At 44.1% G+C, this 23,274-nt stretch overlaps 1 long non-coding RNA gene across 1 annotated transcript; it reads right to left on the minus strand.

Moving 5' to 3' along the window:
• Positions 1 to 1,197: 1,197 nt before the first annotated feature.
• On the minus strand, positions 1,198 to 21,802 carry LOC126525006 (uncharacterized). The gene is made up of 5 exons (XR_008611059.2): positions 21,725 to 21,802; positions 13,133 to 13,203; positions 10,568 to 10,669; positions 5,914 to 6,046; positions 1,198 to 3,846 (listed from the first exon to the last, which is right to left on the minus strand). It is a non-coding gene; the product is annotated as an uncharacterized lncRNA (long non-coding RNA).
• Positions 21,803 to 23,274: the final 1,472 nt, after the last annotated feature.

Below are 23,274 nucleotides of genomic sequence, written 5' to 3' on the forward strand. Positions count from 1 at the left end.
TGGATGATCTGGAATTATCACCTAGCACATGTGACACAATTCCTTTTCTATGAAAGTCTTTAGGAGCCAAACTAAGGAACTGATCAGTATTAAAGCTTTGGTGGTGCGTTGTCGCTACTGGTTTATTCTCTGCTTTTATGAAAATGTTTTCAGGCGTGTGAGTTGGTGTTGGCCTGCGAATGGCCGATCGTGGATGCGTAGTCGGCCTCAGCTCAAAATTCGGGTAATAAGGTGCCGTTCTCTCAAGATTTGAATTTGGCGGGGTTATTCCGGTAGATAATTCTGAATCAGTTTCTACTACATGTGACTCGTTTAACCTGCCAAGAACAGCTCTAGATTTTGAGCTCAAAGATGTGTCGGTGATAAAGATCTCGTTATGCATTGCCACTGCCGGTTCATTCCATGGTTTACTGAAAATATTTTTGGATGGTACGTTTGACATATTAGTGGGAGACCGCAGCAGAGTTGTCGCGTTCAGTCCAATATTATTTAAATAATTCGCCCTTCGCTCAGCACTTTCACTTAGGGAAGTTAGCGCGGTAGATAATTTTAGATTGTCGTCTGGTACATGTGATTCATGCATTTTTCGAAGAAAGACTTCAGCTTCTGACTTGAAGGTTACGTCAGTATTATAATTCTGCTGGCGCCTTCTCACTGCTTCTTTATTCTCTGGCCTTGTGAATGGTATGTTTGGCGATATTATGGCCGATGGCGGGGGCGTGCCAGGTTTCACTCCGACATCTGACAGATAAGCCTCTGCTGGCTCACGCTTTTCATTTCGGGAAGTTAGTGCACTGGGTAACTCCAAATTGTATTCCGGTACACGTGACTCGAGCATTTCACCAGGAAGAACTCCAGGATCTGAACTGAAGGATGCATCAGTATTAAAGCTGTCATGGCGCGGTGTCATTGGTAGCTCATTCTGTGGTTTTGTGAGATAATGATTTGCTGTACGAGTTGGTAAGCTCAGTGAAGTGATGGTAGATCGTGAGGGCGCATTAGATCTGAGTTTGACATCAGGTAAGTAAGGCCGTGATAACTGATTGTATTCATGTGGAGAATACATTGCGCTAGACAACTTCGAATTAGTTTTTGGTACATGTGAGTCAGGCAGTTTTCTAGGAAAGACTTTAGGTTCTGGACTGAAGAATGATCCCATATTAAAGTTGCGGTGGGTCATTCTCACCGCTGGTTCATTCTGTACTTTTGTGAAAATGTTTTTGTGTGCGTTAGCTGCTGTGCTTGACCAAGTCGCAGCCGATGGCGGTGGCGTGTCAGGTTTCCCTCCAATATCCGACAGATAAGCCTGTGCTGGCTCGCCCTTTTCACTTGGGGATGTTAGTGCACTGGATAACTCCAAATTGGATTCCGGTAAATGTGACTCGAGCATTTCACCAGGAAGAGCTTCAGGTTCAAAACTGAAGGAAGCGTCACTATTAAAGCTGTCAGTGCGCGTTACCATTGGTGCTTTATTCTGTGGTTTTATGACATAATGATATGTTGTATGAGTCGGTACGCTCAGTGAACTGACGGTCGATCGTGGGGGCGTATTAGATTTCAGTTCAATATCAAGTACGTAAGGCCGTGATGGCTGATTATACTCACTTGGGGAATATAGTGTGCTAGACGACTTTGAATTAGTTTTTGATTCGTTTGAGTCTGGCAATTTCCTAGGAAAGACTTTAGGCTCTGGACTGAAGAATGAGTCCACATTAAAGTTGCTGTGGGTCATTCTCACCGTTGGTTGATTCTGTAGTTTCGTGAAAATGTTTTTGGGTGCGTTAGCTGGTGTGCTTGACCATGTCGTGGCCAATGGCGGAGGCCTGTCAGGCTTCCCTCCGATATCAAACAGATAGGCCTCTGCTGGCTCACGCTTTTCGCTTGGGGAAGTTAGTGTACTGGATAACTTTAAATTGGATTCCGCTACATGTGACTCGAGCATATCACCAGGAAGGGAATTAGGTTCTAAACTGAAGGATGCGTCAGTATTAGAGCTGTCATGGCGCGTTGTCATTGCTGGCTCATTATGTGGTTTTGTGACATAATGATTTGTTGTACGAGTTGGTAAGCTCAGTGAAGTGATGGTCGATCGTGGGGGTGTATTAGATCTCAGTTCGATATCGGGTAAGTAAGGCCGTGATGGCTGATTGTATTTATTTGGTGAATATATTGCGCTAGACAACTTTGAATTAGTTTTTGATAAATCTGACTCAGACAATTTTCTAGGAAATACTTTAGGTTCTGGACTAAAGAATGATTCCGCATTAAAGATGTGGTGGGGCATTCTCATTGACGGTTCGTTCTGTGGTTTTGTAAGGCTGTTTCGATATGTCTTATTTGGTATGCTTGACCAACTAGTGGCCGATCGCGGGGGTGTATTAGAACCCAGTCCGATATTAGAGAAGTAATGCGACAATGGGCGATTACTGTCGCTTGGAGAATTAGATTTTGATACATATGATTCTGGCAATTTGCTAGGAAAGACGTTAGGCTCTGGATTGAACAATGATTCAGTAATCAAGGTGTAGTGGGGCATTCTTACTGCTGCCTCATTCTGCGATTTTCTGATAATGTTTTTGTGTGCATGAGCTGCCACGTTCAACCGAGTGATGGACGATGGCAGAAAAGGTGAAGCTTCGGGACCAGTGTTATTGACATAGGACTCGGTTGTCGCCAGATTTTCATTTGGAGACGTTCTCCCGGAGTAGAAATTGGAATTATTTTCAGGCTCACCTGACTCTATTATTTTGTTCGGAAATGCTTTGAGCTCTGAACTGTAGGATACGTCCCTGTTAAGGCTATATTGTCGTGTTCCCGTAGCGACTTCATTCTGTGGTATTGTGAGTTTGTTATTTGCTATGTTTCTCCAACTGGTCGCCGATGGCAGGGAAGTAGCAGTTCTTAGTTCGCTATTAGAAAGGTAACGTTGCGTACGCGGACGAAAATCATTGTCTATTAAACGAAATAGAGGCTTTGGGGAGGATTCTAGAGGTGGTGGCTTGTAAACTGAATTAGTGTCCATGCTTTGCTTTCGGTTATTCGTGTCATCAGCGTTACCTTCGGAAAACTTTAGGAGGCTGTTCATATTACTGTATGCATTTTCAATCATTGAAGGGGAACTTGATCTGAATTTTGAGTGAGTTGAAGAAGAATGCTCCTTGTCAGCCATGAAGTGAGACGGTATACGTAGCTCGCCGCTTGTTCCAAAATCAGGTGCGCTCATTCTGGCATCTTCTGCGGCCTCTTCATCCAGATTGCTTCCAAGGCCATCTGCGCCCATCTTTCTATCACTGAGCTTTCTTGGCGATGCGAAGTTTACAACTCTCGAGTTTTCTTCTTTGTTACCATCCCACCATGGTGTTTCACTGGTGCTTACTCTCTTAATGACTGATGGCATGCTTAACTTTGATCCAGGCCATGCGTTTTCAAACTCGCTCTCTGTGTTTACTTTGTGTCTGGTGTCTGTATTGACTTCACGTTCGTTTTCAGATGATGCCACGGCTTTAAGTGGGAAACTGCTTGGTGTTTCAGGCATCTTCGGCATGCTCCAAGTCGGGGAAGGTTGTACAGCGTTGCCTCTTAAGAATTTTCCAGAATCTTTTCCAAAAGCATCATGCGTCCAGTCCTCATTTACACGTTCAGCACTGTGCACGACAGTCTTCACATGGTTTATGCCATTCTTCAGGCTATTTTTGACGAATTTATCAAACGCGGTTGTCACTTCCGTTACTTTTTCCTTCAATGACTCACGCTGACGATTTTGCTCCTCCTTTACCAAAGGAAAGCGTTCTCTGAGAGCCTTCATATCCGCTCCTCCCTTGGTCTTGAACTTATGCCAGAACGAGCCTGCACATAAAATGAAGAATCAGAATAAATACTGCGGATTGCCAGATTTACTTTTCAGGTTCATGTGTTATACATTGCAGCATGTTTAACACGTATCTTCGACAGTTCCTTTGGTCTGAGTGCTTTAATCCTAACGCAATGTTACAAGAAGTATAGAGAAACATGTGCGCAGGAAGCGCATAGACACGCCATGGTACAGACTACAATGCTTATAGCAGGCCATACGCACTTTAAACAAACACAATTGATCACATATTTAGTGCAATGGAAAATCTCGCCCGAATGTTCAGTAAGCTACGACTGATTCATCTGGATGCTAGGAATGGCAACTCCGCCCGTTTTCTTATCGCATCACGGCCGTCGTTTTTATGACATAGATAAAATGGCGCAGTTTCGACCGAAAGACGAAGTATTGATTGCAATAGCAAATTAGTGGACAGCTATACGAGGTAAGGATAGTAGATTTATCGGCCGTATAGACTTGAAAACATTCGCTTGCTAAGTGAAATAACAAGCTTGCTGTCAGCGCACACAAGCAAACATGAACACATCGCACTGCATGAGCGCAGACACTCCCTGTCAAAGCGCTGGTGTGATCAAACGCGGCTGCGAGCGAAGTGATCTTCGCGCCTTCTATCATTTCAACAAAGGAGCAGCTCGAACAGAGCGCGCACAAAGGTATGAGCCGTCTGCAGATCGCTTTCAATATACGGCGCACGCAACTGCTCGCGGCCGTGCAAAGTACGCACTTGGGGGTGGAGTCGAAGCTGCACCCCTTCCTGCTGCACTGCCTCCCCGTTTTCCTCTATATATAGCGTGCGAGACTGAGCCGAGATCGTCAGTTCCCCTTGCGCCTGTCATGAAATGCGCCGTTGCTGCCGGAGTACAACGCTGCCGCCACCACTACCTCCCTTCCAACCCCCACGGGCCTTTCGCGCGACGGAAGGCGGCGCGTTTTGCTCGCCGCTTTCTGCTTCACGCGCACCAAATAGATCCGCGGTCATCGACTTCCCTCGCGTGCTTTCACTCGCGCATACAGAATACCAGGCGTGGTGACGGTGTTATTGCCCTTCCACTTTATACCGAACATAAAGGCGACGGGAAAAACCTGACTGGGGTGTCCATATATTTGTTGCCGGAATAAAATTTGAAAAAGGTCAGTTTTTTATATACTTACACTTTTGGTCTCTGCTGCGCGCTAATTTTCTTAATGGGCTGCCTTTTTACCTAGGTGAGCAGGTTGTGCTTCTGCCATCCGTAACATCGAAGATAGGTGACATGTCATAAATTATGTTATTTGATTGCGCACATAGCTATTTCCCCAGCGTGTCGGGTAACATTCCTAAATAATAGGTACATGCTCAAAGTTACTTCGCGAATATTCATCCGGTACATTATATAGAAAGGATATGGAAAAGAAAAGAGGAAATAACTAATCTTTCATCAAGTAACTTCAGCGGATCTTTTTGAAAATGCAATAGTACATATTCTACTGTTATTTACTTTGACAGCATTAATTGCGGCTCATGTTTTCTTTCTTTCTGGTCACTCTATATGATGGTACAAGAAAGACAGTATATATATCAAAGAGAAAATTTTCGAAGGGAGTTGCAAAACTTCTTTCCTGGTCTTCTACAGTTGAACTGCGTGCTTATGAACACCGCAAATAATTTTTAAACGAAGTCGGCTGTCCCTGATTCGTTCGTGACCAGTACATTCAGGTACACTGGTGGTTACTTCACGTGTACGGTTCCACTGAGGCTCGTAACGCTCGAATATGGGACACTTTCAATGATCTGTTCAGCGATTCTATTGCGTGAGCGAAGTCGATCGCCGGAGTAGGGCTTCGCCCAGATGCGCCAAAGTGACGTGCAATAAATGGCTAGGCATCGCATGGTACTATTCCGTCCATTCGTCTTGACATTTTACCATGTGCACTTCATACAGAGGTACTTGGATCTGCCTATCTGCTGCTTTTCCTGTTTGCCCCTATGCCTCTGCGTCGCACCATTATATGTATAGACGACAATTAATCTCTTAGATATGTAAACATGATTCTTCCCCTACCTAAAGATGGGCTTCGTTTCGTGCGGAGAAGTTGATCAGAATATCGCAATTCACGTTGATGGACGATCTCATAACCTTCAGAAGCTGCGTCGATGTAACATTTTCCTTGTACACATATTCCTGGTTTCGGCGCCTGCAAAAGGAACGTTCGGAATGTCGTGTGCAATTTCACTTCGTTTGAACAATCATAGGCGTATTTCAAGATAGTTTCCACTATGGTTGTAAAGCTCTCACTTTGCCAAACCTCTTCACAGTGTTTTTTAAGTGCTAATGACCCGCGTATCTCGGACACAATTCATTGGTTTCGTTATTTCTCGAAATGTTTGCTTATTTTTAAAGTAATAAGCGTGATACACGGAACAATGCTGACAAGAAATCTGGAGAAGTGTCATGCTTGTTGGGAACAAATGTCTTTGTGCCCATCCCCATCGAGCGCCGCATTTTTCGTTACGTGTCCCTCGGTTATAACAAAAATCAGCAGTTACGCCTAAGACGCACAAGTTACTACCTACTTAAAGAAAGCCTAAGTTTCACAACTGCTCCATATTGATGTCCGCACTTGTTTGTACTATTCCGAAAACTTCATTTAACCGGCTTACGAATGTTAAAAGCTACCCGCCGTGGTGGCGTAGTTGCTTCGGCGTTGGGCTGCTAAGCCCGAGGGCGTAGGATCGAATTCCGGCCACGGCGGCCGCATTTCGATGTGGGTAAAATCCAAAACCGCCGGCGCACCGTGCGTTGGATGCACATAAAAGAACCCCGGGTGGTAAAAAATTAATTCGGCGCCCTCCACAACGACCTGCCTCATAATCATGTGGTTTCGGCAGGTAAAACACCAGAATTTATTTAAATGCTAAGGTTATCGCTCCTTCAGGGCAAGAGGTGCATTCCTGTATCGGAAGACTCCGGAATTCTATCTCAGGTTCTGTCAACTGTCTTTTGCCACCGAACCTTGTGTACTGAGACTGTATGTGCAAAAAGTATTGTCTAGTACATTCCTGGAACGTGCGCGGGCAACAGTGATTCTGCTGGACCCTTCGACGAGTCATATATAAAAGCCGAGGCGCTTCACCAGCAGATCAAATTTCGACGATCACCGCCAGTATACGCCGCTACTTTCGTGCTTGAGTGTTAGTTGCTTGGTCGGCAGAAGTTCGCCCGATAAAGAGTTTCCTGACTGTGCAGTTGCGCCGCTGTTTCATTCACCAATTTCGCTGCAACGTGACACCTGCTGAAATTGATTTTCCTGTTTACTGGAAACCCTCTGAAAGCCCGACAAGCCAAAGCCGTGAAGAACACGTCAACGTTGCCACAAACAAACGATCTAACCGCAGCATGCAACGATCACCGCAAATACGGACTTGTACTCTAGAAGACCAAGGATATTATTATCCAGCCGACGGATTGGAATTGTGAAGTAACTATTCATGGAGGCACTACCGTTCCGCGTACCATCGTTTGAAGTTCACGAGGCTTGCAATGTAGGCCTGTTGGTAATGCATGATTGTTTATTTGTTCACGTGGCTCTGACTCACGTTCGCTGAGTGTATAAGTACCACATGGTTTTTGATAATAAACATTGTTGTAAGTTAGCGCTGTGTATGTCCCTGTGTGTCTTGTTTGGTGCCGTCTTTTAATCGCGCTAGTTAACACCCCTTTAAAATCGTTTGAAGACCCGGATGGCTAGCAGCAGACTTTGGAAAGGGTTTCAGCATTCGAAAACCGGAACTTGGAGGAATTGAATTGAATTCTGGGGCTTTACGTGCCAAAACCACGATTTGAATATGGAGAACGCCGTAGATGGGCGACCTGGAATTAATTTTTTGACCACCAGGGAACTGAACCATGTGTACTTTTCCTAGGACGATGCCGAAAAGATTTGGTTCGGGAACCGCGAAGCCACTCTAACAACATGGGACCTGTTTCAAAGCAACTTCCTTGCAATTTCGTTATGAATTATGCTCAGGTAAAGTTCAAATGTTGGGTGTAAGTACAGATTTTGGTGCGTCTCACGTATGCAAACGCTCTGGAGGATTATAAATGTACTTTCAAATGACGCAAATCTTATATTTGAGAGAACAGTAAATGTCACCAAGTCTAAATTTAGAGTAAATGGCGGATCATTATAGGCAATGTGAATGTAAAGGTGAAAATGTGTGTCGACAAATTATAGCCTTTGCGAAAGGAGTCTTAGAGAAATGCTTCAAAGCAGTCTACTGTACTTATGAGGTGTCTCTCTGCATCAAGAGAGAATTCTGCGTAACATTGGATTGATACTTAAGGGGGGAGGAAGGGAAGAATGTTCATGGCACTGATTGGCGAAACATACCTGTTATTTGTGTAACTACGAGCCTTTCAAATAACTGCTAAGGTTTGGTTCTGTCCCTTTTTTCCATGTGCAACAATGCGCCTGTTCTAAGCTGTCTGAACTAAAGGGGTCAGTTTATCCTATTTCGGAGAGTAGGGTACAAAGTAAGGACGATACGTAAAGAAAGTTGAATGTTTGTGGGCTAGTTACGGCCTTTGTAGGAAATCACATATTCGAGCGCTCCAGAGGGTGCGTTAAGAAAGGTACAGAGTTTGCGGAGAGGTGCAGAGTGCATAGCTTTATTGGAAGTGCTATAATAGCGACCGAGATGAAATTTCGTGAAAGTGGTAGAAACAGTGAGAATGATGTGCATGGGAATTTTGAAGTGTGTAGCAATTAGGTACGGTTTTTGCTAAAAAGTTCCGAAGCAAGTTCTCAAAAGTGTTATACGCAATAAAAGTATCAAATGGGTGTCATATATCAGTTTACGCTTCGAACTGTGTTGTTAATTACCAGTTGCTGAAACTGCTCATGCAACTGCGGATGCAATGATGTGATGCAATACACAAGGGCAGTTGTCAGTGAGCGTTCATGTCGTGTTTTTTTCTGCACCAGCCGACCTTTATCGGGATCCATTGCACACGTTCTAAAATTAATCATCTAACTCAATGGCAAAACGGCAAATGGAGTGACAAGGTAGCTTAACTTCGTGAGAATCAAACACCGAACTCTAGCAAAAAAATGCACAGATTCAAAGAGAGCTTGAGTTATCTGATTCCTTTCGCGCTGTATGATTTTGCCGATGTTGTAATTCTAAATATTTCTTTCGCTGGCGAAATACGAGTGCTAGTCATGAAACAAAAAAAAGAGACGTGCTAGCATAAGTGCAACATATATGAGCCTAATTGCCATGTTGTGACGACGCAACAGGCGTGCATAGTTGCTAATGAAATTCTCCCGAAATATTCAGCGTTACCTCAGAAGTGGCAATCAGCATCACGTGAGTACATCTTTAAGAACCGCGTCAATTCCAGTGTTCATAATTTTTTTTGCCACCTCTGTCATTCACCAGTGTGTGTATACTAGAATGTTACATATCATCACAGCACTTCGTTAATACCGTGTATTTTTCTGTTTGCTGCTTTCCATATAAGTTATTTTACATGGCCATACTTGGTTTCCATCCAAGTTTATCGGTTCAACATCTTTGAATAAATATGTTTCAGCTTGCCCTCATTCAGTCTCCGTTTTCTTTCGCGTGTTCATTTGCGTTTCTTCCATCAATGTCTACTAAAGGCCCACCTTTGTTTTCGTACCTTTCTGCTGTTGATGCGATAATTGTTCATATTTTAAACGCGTACACATTTAAACCATGCTTATGGTTAAATTTAACTTTTAACATTATTTATGCTGCACTAGCATTTCAGATTCAGATACACATGCCCATGCACCAAATATATCTCTTGAATGAACAATTAAGGGCCATTATTTCTTTATAGGATGATGTCAAACGACACACGCACACACACACACACACACGCACGCACACACCCAAACGCTATCATAGGACAGGCACAGTACGCGCCACGCAAGTAACATGAGCACATGGCGCGTGTATAATCCATGATAGCTCAGTAGCTATGACATTCCGTGGCTAAGGATCAGATTGCGGATAAATTTCTCGTCCGTGGCTGTTGGATGTCGTTGGGCACAAAATGGAAATACGACCTCGTACATATATTTAGGTGCAGATTGACGAACTACAGGCGGCTGTAAGAATATGGTAGCTCTATACTGCAGCATATCTCGCAGCCACAGCGTTGTTTTGCGACATTAACTAAGACAGGTTAGTAAACAAAACAATACTACAGAATAATATTAGAAATAACAACCCAATGTTACGATATTACATTTCGTCGTGGCTACTGAGCGGCGTTCGCTGCTAGATATTTATAGGAATTGTGACCCCGCCTTGTGATTGCAGCAAAGGCACTCCAGGCTTCGACGATCATGCGAATCGCGTGTACGCCTTGGGAACTTAATCATGGGAACATGCAATGCTGCTTAGTGGGTTTAGCACGTGCTTAACTATACGCTACGAATCTGTAAATCTGTTATCACTAAATGACCAGTTCTACCGAGAATAAATATTCTTTATTGTGGCGTGCGTGCTTACACACACAAAGCACTAAAGAAAGAGACCGCTTGCCTAGATAAAAATTATACATAGTTTTTTTTTCAGTCGTTGCCGTTAATTTCAAGCACGGAAACCTCGACACTAACGTTTTAGCCATTTCTCTACACCGATCTTGAATCAAACTAAACGAAGATCAGCGTTAAACATACCCAACACTTAGTGCCATCCAGTTCTCGACGTTGCAGCGTGTGTGTGCCTGCTCTCCCGGTAGAAACAGAGCATGAGTAGTAACAAGGTGTGAGTCTTGATGTCTGAAAGCGTAAAAAAGGTGTCGTATTTCCACGGGTAAAGTCATATAAGCAATAGTAATAACGAAGTAGTCTATGTAGTATCACGTGTCGTTCCTATACAGCGCATACGAATGGACGCGCTCCTGAATTAAAGAGCAAATTGCTTGATTAACGCAACAATATCAACGTAGCTTATATCCGGAAGATGTAATATTGTCTTGAAAATGCAATAAATGCCTTATGCATTTAGTCGTCAAGGTGCGTCAATTCATGAAATAAAACATGCGTCTTGATGACACTTATATATGCACATGTTCCTTCGATCAATGGAATGAGACAGTTAACGTTTACAAGTATTTGGAAACTATTATGGCCAGAAAGCTCCCTTGATGCATGGAAGTCGACTATATTTTCCAGTCTCCACGGCATACGCAGGAATTTTTCCAGTGCACCTTCCCGAAGAAAATTACCATCCTGCAGAAAAACTTGATCGCTCAAATCTGGAATATCCAGACACCACCTCAGACCTTTGTCAATGCGCGCGTATTGCTTTTTTTTTATCTGTTCAAAGTGGCGGAGCCACGCTTAAAACTGCCCAATTAGTTTCGCCACGCCTGAGCTACACAAGACAAGAGAACACTGGCTTCAGTAACTCATTCCTGATGCCGTAAATTTTCTCCCCTATGCACTTCACTAACTTTTGCGTAAAAATACCGTGTTAACGTAAAATGAAACCCACAGTTAGTTTATACTGCTAAAACACTCTTTGAAGCCTCTATGTTCGTGCGTTTCGTAGTGAGATGTTTCACACTAAAAGAGAAAATGGAGACCAACGAGCCAATGTTTGGACTTCGCACTCAAACCAAAGTGCCTGTACGGTGGCGTGAAGTCGCGGATCTCAAAGCATTTTCTCCTATGTGTGCCGTTGTGGTGGTGTAAATGTTTCCGAAGCTTCTAATGTTTTGTCTTTACCGAAAAGTATATTTACCCGAGAAGTGCACCCTCCGCAGTAAACCATTGGCGATGGCGTGGCGTGGCTCAGCTCGAGGCCGCGAGTGAGTTTTCAACTGGGCCTTCCGCATTTCAATAGGTGCGGAATGCGAAAGCGCTCGTGCACCGTACGATGCATTGGATGGACCGCAAAAATCGTAAGGTAGTGAAAATTAATTTGCAGCCTTCGTATTACCAAATGCATAAAAACAAAAATGGTGGCTTCGCCATAGAAAACTCCGGCATTTAAATAAGTTAACAATGCCTTCACACGGGATGCATAGGTGGTGACAAGATATATCGGAATCGGCGAGCGCGTGTTAAACAGCATTTTCGTGCCCTCTGAGGAAGCAAGAGCATGCTGTAGAGACACGACACTGCACATGGCGGGTCATCAGATGTTCGTATGCTCACTTATATGCGCACTTCTGGCGAGCCTGCTATCGGAATTAAGATGAGTGCAACAGATTTCGCTACAAAATCAAATTATCGCGCGTTACCAACGCCACCTAGAAGGTACAAGGCTTGCGAACTCTTACCCATGACATGCTACTTGGCCTGACCACCGTAGGATCTAATGGGGATGCTTCAAAGGAAGCAGTAGTGAGCTTGACGTCATAGCTTTCGTCACACCAATATTAGCAATGGAAATTTGTGACATAGCATTATGGCGTTATAACGGAGAGTACACATAAAGCACTTGCCCCGCAGATCCAATTTTTGACGATCGCCGACTCTGTTCGCCGCCATTGTTGTGCTTTGTGTGTAGTCTGTTTTACTGCGCACAGTTTCGACAATCAAGAGTTAGTTTCGTCATTCTATTTTTCGGAATTGTTTTCTTCATCGTCACTGCAACGTGAAGTCTGGTGGAGGTGTTTTTTCTTTCATGCACCGGCCGCTTGGCCTACGACGTGATTCTCTCTTTGGGCCACATCATCAGTAAATCTGGATTCCACCCTGATCCGCAGGAGACGTCTGCCATCGCTAACTTCCCCAAGTCCACCCAAAAGAAAGGAGTGCGTAGATTTCTTGGCTTGTGTGCCTATAGCAGGCGCTTCGTCAAGAACTTTTCGCGCATCGCCGAGCCATTAACTTCTTTCACGAAATGAGAGGCCGATTTCAAGCGGCAAGCATGTCGCTTTTTATACATGAGTCAATGAATGTTCCAGAACAATCACTGGTATCCGCGTATCGTTCAGGAAATACTACACAATTCGCGCGGCGCATACAATCAGACTACACAAGGTTCGGTGACAACAGACAAAGGATAGAACCATCGATAACATTCGAGCAACTTCCGATACATGCAGGCGCGTACTGCGCTGAGCGATAACGTTTAACCTTTGTTAGTCGGTGCAAAGCGGTCACCTGAGAAAGATAAACAAGTACACTTGTCAATATTTGCTAATTTTGAAGTGGCATTTACTATATTAGTTGTCCGCTTATTGGCGGTAAAAGTTAAACAAGAACATCAAATAGGGCAAAGAATCTCACCAATATCTGAGGCCAAATGCGGTAGCAATGCTCCTTATGCGCTGGAAGTTGCGTTCGTGATGGGAACGCCACTAAATACCACAGCAAGAGTGAAAAGAAAAAAAGTTGTGCGATAAGTATCGACGAAAAAGAAGCTATATCGTGAAACAGAAGACATACTGGAGACAGCATATCCTGTTAATGTAACCTATAGCCTACGTTTCTCATTATTTTCGTTTTACGGCAATGCAAAGCTTGACGGTCAAAGTGCAGAAACCTGGAGTCACTACACTGAGAGCGCCGTGGAACGTGTTCCAACACACATTTTTTAATCAGTAGTCTCAGCAGTACTTATGGAAACCTGCGCTTCACAGAAACAGCAGTAAGACTGAGAAAGCGATGATGCGCCTGCGTTGATAAAAGGAGAAAACATATGCGATCCAGGATATCAAACACTTGGTTTTCCCATTAGTTTCGAATGGCGTGGCGTATTCATCGGTAACGAGAAGTAAAAAGTAGTTCTCGCAAACTTATGAGTTCTATTGTTATGGAATTTGCAATTGAAAAATAAATGTTTCCTTGCATTACAAGGCCGTGCACGAGTTTGTGCTCAAGGAATGCATAACAATACGAAGTTACAGCTCGGCTCACTTCAAGCTACCCGCACGCAGCATTGTTGTGTGTGTAAGCGAACAGCCGGCCCTCGAACGTGCTCTGACGCCAGCGGTTTGGGGCCTCTGAAGATTTACATGCTGTGCAGGAGTACTCCGAAAAGAGCCACCTTCTCTTCACCGGCGGCCTTATCCGACGTTGTCAGGTGCAGAAGAGGGCTCAGGCTGCCACTACAGGTGTTCCGGTTAACGGTTAAGCTCTTTACGAAATTTCGCAATGAAAGAAGAAACGCTCCCTAGATGTCCTTAGAGCGCCAAATATACGTACTAAAGTGCACTTTTCTTTTAATAAATCGAATAGCTTTCTAAAACTGTTCGGCAATTCGCTTTCACTTACAAGCATCCTCGATAGTTTCTCAAAGTTTTTGCTTATTTTGTTAGTTAGAGTTTTGTAGCAGTAATGCACGTCATCCTTTCGAGAAAGTTTATCTCTACAGTAATAAATGCGCTTTCTTTGTATTTTTATTCATATAGTTTACGTTCCAAGCCAAGAAGAGTTAGGTTTATGGCGTTCGTAGTGCTTGCTCGTTTTGCATTGCGGGCACACTTTTACTAAAGGAGCCTTGACTACGCTACCTGAATGTGTTTTGTGCCTGACAAAGAGGGCACAGATCACAATGGCGAACAGTGGAGCCCCGCATATTCGAGTGTGGTACAAAAGCAGTTATCCGAATGGCCATGCTACGGCGGACGCCGCCACCCGCTGTTGCGAAACTTGTCCCCGCGGACACGGCGTCTCTTGGAAACGTGAACTTTTCTTGCATGGCAACACGCAATGAAAAGCGAGCCATTGTGTAAAAATATAACTAGCGAATTTTTGCGCAAACGTTATGGAGCTGAGCTACGCACACCGACCCAATTATGTAGGGGCTCCACGTGACTGTATCAATATTTGACGGTGGAGTACCGTGGCCCGCAGCTCTACGCCAAATGTAAAAAGCAAAATGCTACCTGATACTACCAATGTGCAGAGCATTCTCTTCATTTTCTTCGTAACTTGGCCACATATTTCTTCATTTGTTAGTCAGTCTTGCGAATCGCAAAGAATTAGCAAAATACTGCTCAAATATAGCGCCAGGCAATCTTAGTAAACCGGCTAGTCCGGTCAATACTTGATGTTTTTATTACCAGCTCCTGAATGGCACCTCAGCTGATGAAACCATGGTCGTCAGATATCAGTCGCATATCTGAACATGGCTTCCAAGCAGTTAAGCTGCCAGCGGTTGCTGCCCCATCTCGAAAAACTTCATTTTACTTACATTCATTGGCATCAACCAAGAAGTGAGCTAAGCGAACAGTGACGGTGCATTTTATATAACAGGCTGCATCTTAGCGAGCACTAGCTGCACTGCTCTTGGATGTTGATTTGGGTCACGGGCAGCACTTTTAGAAGGTGGTACGTAAAGGTGCAGAGTGATTGCTAGCAGGATAATGTGGGCCATATTGAAATGCATTGGAATGACGAAGCTACTAACACTAATGAGTTTACTGCACACTATCTACGAGATTTGGAGCAGCCACCTGGTATTGGCAATCTCGTATGGGAAGTGTACAACTGAATGAATGGACCAAGAAAAGTCTGTATATAGGCATGCTCATAAGGTGAGACCTTAGTTGGCAGCGTGCAAAAAGTATATTTAAAGACATGGCTTCAACTTTATTATTTCAGGCAATGCGATCGTATTTCTCACGAGCCAAGGCATATGCAAGGAACATTTATATATTAGGGGCGCATAGGAAAGTAAAAAAAAAACGTGGCTCTGATTACGTATATTAACGGCAGAGAGCGAAAAAAATATGAAGATCCCACAGTCTGGGAATCTGCTTAAACGAAGCTTTTTCTGTTGTTTTCGAAATTTTCTGCTATTGTTTAGCGAGCATTTGCATACAGAGTGCACAACTACGAAATCTGACACATTTCTGTCTTAAACCCCTCGCTCTACATTAACTTCGGGCCCTCGATCATGCGTATCCCGCACATGACGACGATGGAATGACACCGACTAAACGACTACCACGGTGTGGCGACGACACAATGATGAACCCAAAATAAGGAAAACGGACGATCACGAATGTAGGTGACGATGGCATTAAGACAATGACATGACGACACTGCAATCAGTAACACAGAATATGACAACGGAACAATCACATGTGAAGGACAACAACAGCATGATGATGTTGGACTCTCCATGACAGAATGAGGGCCATGGAACCACTATGACGTCATGACAACGATCGTAAGAGGACGACACAATCACGATAACGCCGTGACAATAATGACATAATGCCTTTGGAATGTCTACAACTCAATGACGACAATTGAAGTACGAGGATGGCAGGATGACAACATTGCTACAAGATTATGACACTTGGAGTGAAAAAGATATGTCGACGGCAACAACGATTACAAAGCTGGAATGATGACAGAACGACGACAGAATGACGACGATGGAATGGCCACGACACTATAACAAGGAGCCTATGACGACGACTTAATGTGAAGAATGTAATGCGAATACAGTATGACCACGACGACGGGAAAATTACGGCATGATGATGACAGGATTACAACCCAGGGATGAGAGCAGAGAGAAAACAGAAAAAGTATGACGAAGGCATGGCAACGAAGAAACAATCAGAATGGCATGATGGCAATAACGCAATGATGTTGGCTCTGGGCCGCAGCCAGTGGCCTGCAGCCTGCACCCAAAAGGAATGAGGACGAGGCGAATCAAGCTTTGCTTTATAAACATTCAGTGCACTGCATTGGAACTACTACTGCACTAGTACGAGGTATGAACGCGCACATGGAAGATCTACAGAAATATAGTGATTATAAATTAAAATTAGAATCTGGGGTCTTACGTGCCAAAATCAAATCTGAATATGAGGTAAGTAGTTGTGGGGGCAAGCGCGTATCAATTTTTCTATCTGAACTTAGTGAACGTAAGGCTTAATGTAAGTACATGAGCGCTTTGCATTTTGCCCTCATAAGATTGCGGCCACACATATTGTGATGGGACCTACGGACTTCGAGCTCAGCAGCGCATGGCCATAGCGACTGCCTTACTGCGGTGGGTACCGGTAGTAACGGTTCTCCATAAAGATTGTAACAATTCTACTGAATACAATGCCCACACGCGTAAGAGGAACTCAACCATGTAGTAGACGACCAGGAGCACAAATGTGCTGAACTAAAAAAAAGGAAATTGTAAAGAAACAGTCATGCTTCGACTACACCATGGCCTCAGAAATGGCGAATGAACATAGTTGAACAAGGATAGCTTTGGTAACAATGACTAACGTACAAGCCTAAACCTTGCAGAAATCCACAGCAACAGAGAACACCGAATAATAAAAAAAAAATCGCAGAGGGGGTAAAAAGCATGAAGAGGAGAACAAGATCACTACCTATAGACAGACCTCTTCATCGGGCGACGAGGAAAGGGCGCGCGGTGAGGCTTTCCCCCTCTCTGCCTTGGGCGATCCGGTGCGGCGCTGCTTGAAAACTATTGCTGTCGCGTGCTGCGGAACGATTTCGGAATGTTTTAGATCGTACTTTGTGAAATTGACACCATGTCCGTTCCTATAAGGTCGTCAAGGAAGCCTTTCGGTGAATCGGTAAATACAGTTGGCAGAAATATGTCTTGGGGGCGCAAAAATGTGACGCGCATAATCAGCCGCAGCGTACGCGCATTAGCAGTCGGGGTGTGTGTATATGTTGTGAACTGTTTTGCTTATATCGGTTTTAACCCTTTGTTGCATGGTGTCCACTGTAGTGGACAAATTTCTGCGATTTTTAGAGCAAGTTCAGTGTACGCCAGGTGCTCCTGTGCATGCTGGTCACTACAGTGGACAAAAAAGGTGCGTTTTCGATGCGCTAGATGGCGCCACCATACTGCGGCTGCCTCGAAATTTTGCTACGAAGATGGCTGCCCCCTGCTCAAGCGGGTAAGTGACGTTTGTCTTCACTTTTTGGCTTACCATTCGCACATTTCCCTAATTTGCGATGTATAATTATGCGGAAACAAGAAAAGAGATACTGTTAGGTACGCGCCATTGATATTACGACTGAATAAAACATAGGTCAGTTTTCCGAACAACTTCTTTCAAATGTCCACTGAGGTGGACACCATGCATGGCGGGAAAACGACATGCCCATGTGAGGCTTTTCGTAAGGGTTTACTGCTGCTGCTCAGATTTGAGTGCATTATTTATTATGTTCTATATAGTTTTTAACGCAGCTTTACTTTGTTCTCATTAGGAGGATTCCGGCTTCAAAGAAGAAATTAACCGATGCGGAAATCGATAAACTATTGGATGTCCCGTTGCCACGGGACCAGGTGAATGCGCTACTTGGAGAAGACTTGCCATCTGGTAGTGACGATGATCGCCTTGACAGTGAAGATGATAGCCAGAACGAAGTAGAAGTGGACAGATGGAGTGATATAACCGATAGCAGTGCGAGTGAGGAGGAAGACTTTGACAGCGGTGCTGAAGGCGAGGGCGCACCAAAACAGCGTCGCATTCAGAAGGAAAAGCCGAAGGTATGGCGTTGGGATAAGAGAGATATTCCTCATTGCACCGAAGTGCACAACGAGCTGAAGCCTAAGGCTGCAGCTGCTGAAGGCAAAACTGCACTGAAAATGTTCAAGCTCATGTATGGTGAGGATCTCATTGAGCTGCTAACATTTGAATCTAACAGGCACAGAATATCTAATCGTCCAAAAATGAAGGTGATAACAAAGAATGAAATGGAGGTTTTTTTGGGCATATGCATGTACATGTCAATAGTCGACATCTCCTTTAAGGCGTTCGTACTGGTCCTCAAACACTAGGCAGGACATGGTTGCTGACGCAATGACGGTGAACAGATGGGAGGAAATATTATCAGTTCTTCACCTCAACGATGCTGCTTTAGAAAAGAAGAGTTCTGAGGAAGGCTTCGATCGCCTCCAGAAAGTTCGTCCAATGATCGACCAACTGAATGCTTCATTCAAGAATTTGGCTGAACCAGAGTCTTGCCAGGCAATAGATGAGCAGATCATCCCCTTCAAAGGAAGGCACTCGCTAAAGGTGTACATGGCAAACAAGCCAAAAAAATGGGGATACAAAGTCTGGGTAAGGGCCGGTCAGTCCGGGTATGTTCACGAAATAGAGTTTCACGGAGACAACCTGAAGTCCGACCCGCCTGACGCACCCCAGACTATTGGCCCGTCAGGACGCGTAGTGCTGCGCCTTGCCAGAGCTGTACCTCCAAGTACGTTCCTTTTTTTTGACAATATCTTTGCGTCCCCAGAGCTCCTGGCACACCTAAAGGATAAGGGACTGCATGCGACATGCACCCTGCGCAGAAACAGGGCAGCTAAATGCCCGTTGATGCCTGAAAAAGAGCTGAGAAAACAAGGCAGGGGCTCGTTCGACTACAAAGTCGATAGAGAGCATGGCATCATTGTTTGTGAGTGGTACGATAACAGGCTTGTAATGGTGGCCTCAAATGTGCATGGCGTCAACCCACTTGTAAAAGTGAGGCGGTTTGACCGAAAACAAAAAAAAAACACGTTGAGGTCGAAAGCCCTGCACTAATCGCAAGGTACAATGAAAATATGGGCGGCGTCGACAAGTGTGACATGCTGCTTTCTATGTACCGGACCCACCTCAAGACAAAAAAATGGTACAAAAGAGTAATTTTTCACCTGACCGATTTGGCTGTCGTAAAAGCATGGCTGCTATACCGCTGTGTTGCAGCAGAGTGTAAGATGCAGCTGAGCCACTTCAAGTTATCGGTGGCGATAGCACTGATCAAGGCAGAATCAAGGACCACTGTTGATGAAACTGATTTTTCTAATGCACTAGCATGCTCAGCCGCAGCGAAACGAAGGCCGCCTGCGAAAGCAAGCTCGGTGTCCGCAGACGTGCGGTACGACAGCGTAAGCCACTTCCCCCGCCAGCAAACGTGTGCAGCACAAAGGTGCAAAATGAATGGCTGCAAGCGGAAGACAACATACCTCTGCGGGAAGTGCAAAGTGTTCTTGTGCATTGACGGCAAAAGTGACTGTTTTTTTTAATTTCATAATGAAGAGTAAAGTGCCCTTTTGTTATTGGAAGAACTTTGCCTGGTGGAAAAGGCAAACATAAACATTTTTACTTTCCCCTACCGGAGCTGGTATTCATGTTGTCCACTGTAGTGGACATTCTGTATCTTCCAAAATAAACATTTGAAAGAGATGAAAAAATTTTTCCCGTTTTTTCTGATGCAGAAAGACACGAAACAAGAAAAAAATCACAGTTCGCGCACGTAATTATTCCGCGTGCAACAAAGGGTTAATTCAACAAAGCATCCCGGTGTCTGTATTTCCAGCATAATATGGTAAATCAGCTCACTGTCTGATCGCTTGGCGTAGGGAGTAAAACATAAAACATAAGAGGCGCATGCTCGTGCACGGCCAACCTAAGGCAACCACGAACCATCAAAGCGACAGGTACTATCAAATATTTGTGATACACCGGCATCGCTCTCGCGCATTTGAAGTCTAGTAGGCTTGAAATTACTATATGTCTATGCTCGCCTTCCAGCATGATGCCGATGGCGCTGCTAAACACAGCGATCACTGCGGTTGGTGAACCAGCATGATACATATAAAATCTGTCTGCTTCGGCATTGCTTTTCGGCCTCTATACAGCCATAACATACGAGAGGGATCCCATAAAAAGAATGCGATGGCTATTTTTGAGGACAAAATTTCCGTAATACGTGTGAGTGCGTCGTACAGAACGGAACGAACACAACCGAAAAAAATTCGGTTATCGTCCTCTTTCTCGAAAAAGCAAGAGAAAACGGGCTAACGCCTCAATACGATCTCGCATAGTCACTCCGCAGAACGTTTATTATTATAACGGCTGATATATATAACGATATATAACCGCTGATGCCGTAGGCTTGCACCATGCGCTGTATAGAACAAAGATATCTGTAATCCAGCACCTTTATTCAGACTGTAAGGTACGCGCTATTACTAGCCAAAACTATTTTATTCATGGGTGGAAACCTGATCCATCCAACCAAGTAGTCATGCAATGTAACCTGCAGCGAACAGTTTGAACGCTTGTCAAAGTACAACAGGACAGCTCCTATCGTAGCAGAACGGTATACACACGCTGGTACGATTGTCGCGTATGTTTCATTTCTCCTAAACCGCAGCTTAGAACTAGAGGATAATGCTGCAATAAGGTCACATATCTGGATGGAGCATTCAGAAATGCACAAATGATCTCCGAGGCTGATTGTAGGCTCAAACATATGCGGCACACATCGCGCTGCGCGCTCCGTCCGCCTCAATGCTGGCAGAAAGTCCGGCCATACCGACTTAAACCACTTCCGTACGTCTTGCAGAATCATTTAGCGCGCAGAAGACGCACGTCATGCCAAATAAACCGCGCGAGCGCGAAAGCAAACACCAGAAACTATCGTCGAACGTATACCTGCCATGCAAAACGCAGCGCTCGCCCAAGCTCGCATGCCGACTGCCCATCGATGAAGCCACTGTGGAGCAATATGTTGTCGCCCATGAAAAAACAGTGTATAGCGATCACGAATCACGAGGAACTTGCAGCAGATCAGACAAACATGTCTCGAAAGCTGTTCGCAACAAGTGTGGATAGAAACTTTCCTTTCATTAGGATTCTTAGCTGCAGACCGTCTCATCAAAAAAAAGAGAAATAAAGAAAATGATGTCAGCGTTGATTATAACAACCGTAACTGTATACATAAAAGGTACGGAAGCATTGCGGGGAGTATACCGGATGAAGTCTACAGAAGTTAAATTCCATTCGTCCAATACGGCCTAAAAATATCGGCAAATAGCGTACTGATTCGTGTTACATATTTGTGAATTCATCATTGCGATTAAAAAGAGACAAAGAATTAACATTCACTTACTTGCGACTGAAATCGAGATTGTGATAAAATACGAGTATAACATCGAGCTTCTCTGGGGCAAATCCATCGCTTCATGTGTTCTATTGTCTCTGAAAAGGGACAGACATGGACAAGAGCGTATCTTTCTACCTTGCGCGCATTTCAGCCATGTATGCATTGTGTAATGACAGATTAATTTTTCTCGACAAGGAATGACATGACCTCTCCTACAAGGCCGAATATTATTCGGACTTTTCGCCTACATTGACGTCTGAGGCACTGAAAGGTATTCATTTGAGTTTGAAACAATTTTTTTTAACATCCACATATTCTTATGCACCATATAGCAGCATGTAACCTACTTTATATACGGTTAGAGGCCACGTAGAGTTAGCATATAGGACTTAACGTTTTGGATGCAGTGAATTTAATATTATTTGCATCTCATTGTCTGAATATGGCTGCGTCCTCACTCAGCACGGCGCTTCAGTGAAAACAAAAGGGAGCAGACTTGGGCGACCTTGCGAATTCACAGACCAACTTGAAGAGAAGCTGTTTTTTTCGAGCAGTTGCATTAAGCAGTTAAACTGCCTTAAAACATACCACACATTTTGAATTTTCCACTGCAGTGGCTCATTCCCTGGACTATACTATGTGAAAATTTACACTTTATGTTTCATTTCCTTATCTTAAGACACTGAGAATGCATGCAAATAACGTTTTGGAATGCATTAATTAACGCACCTGCACACATTAAACTTTGCATGAGCGTCAGAGCTAACAGGCTCCCTTGATTCCGTAAAAACAAACTGAAATATGCGCGACTGTCAATTCTTCTTGGACAGCAGGCTGACAGTGCTGGAACTTCGTATAAGGCCTAAAATATAGAAACAAACGGATATTTCTGTGGTGATCTCTGAAAGCACATAATTAGGCCACAAAGGATGAATTAGGGACACATTTCTCTTAATCCATTTCCTGTATATGTCAACCCAGTGCGACGAACCGTTCCCTCAAACACTGGGGAATTTTACACATAATGAACCTATATTATTCCGAGAATTCGTTTACCAGGACATTTTATCATCGCACATTTGCCTCAATATGCGCGTCAGTCACATTGTTCTACTCATTATCGCTAATTTCATCTCGATGGCTGGTAAGATTTTTTTAGGAGAGCGGGCTAAATTCCACGCCACTCTTGAAGCACATAACACTAGAGCACATGGACAAGTAAATATACCCAGATTTTTAGACGTTCCACTCATTCCGAATTTCTCCTACGCATCACGAATTCTGTGTCCATCGTACGCACCACCCTGCGTACGTACAAGTGCGTTGCTTAGAACACTGAAGAAACCGTAGAATATACTAGTCGCCTCGTATAACGCTGTAAAATATGCAGAAAAGGAAAATTCAGTAATTACTTTCAGTGCCCGCAATGAATAGAGAAATGCAAGTGTTTCAGGTCATGCTATCCTTAACAAGCTCCGCATTTCTAGAACTCGGAAACTTGGTTTGTTGTGCAGTTCTCTCAGGACGCTGGAAAACATTTGAATAGCGGCAGAATA

The sequence above is a fragment of the Dermacentor andersoni genome, chromosome 3, assembly GCF_023375885.2.
Source record: "Dermacentor andersoni chromosome 3, qqDerAnde1_hic_scaffold, whole genome shotgun sequence".
NCBI classification, from domain to species: Eukaryota; Metazoa; Arthropoda; class Arachnida; order Ixodida; family Ixodidae; genus Dermacentor; species Dermacentor andersoni.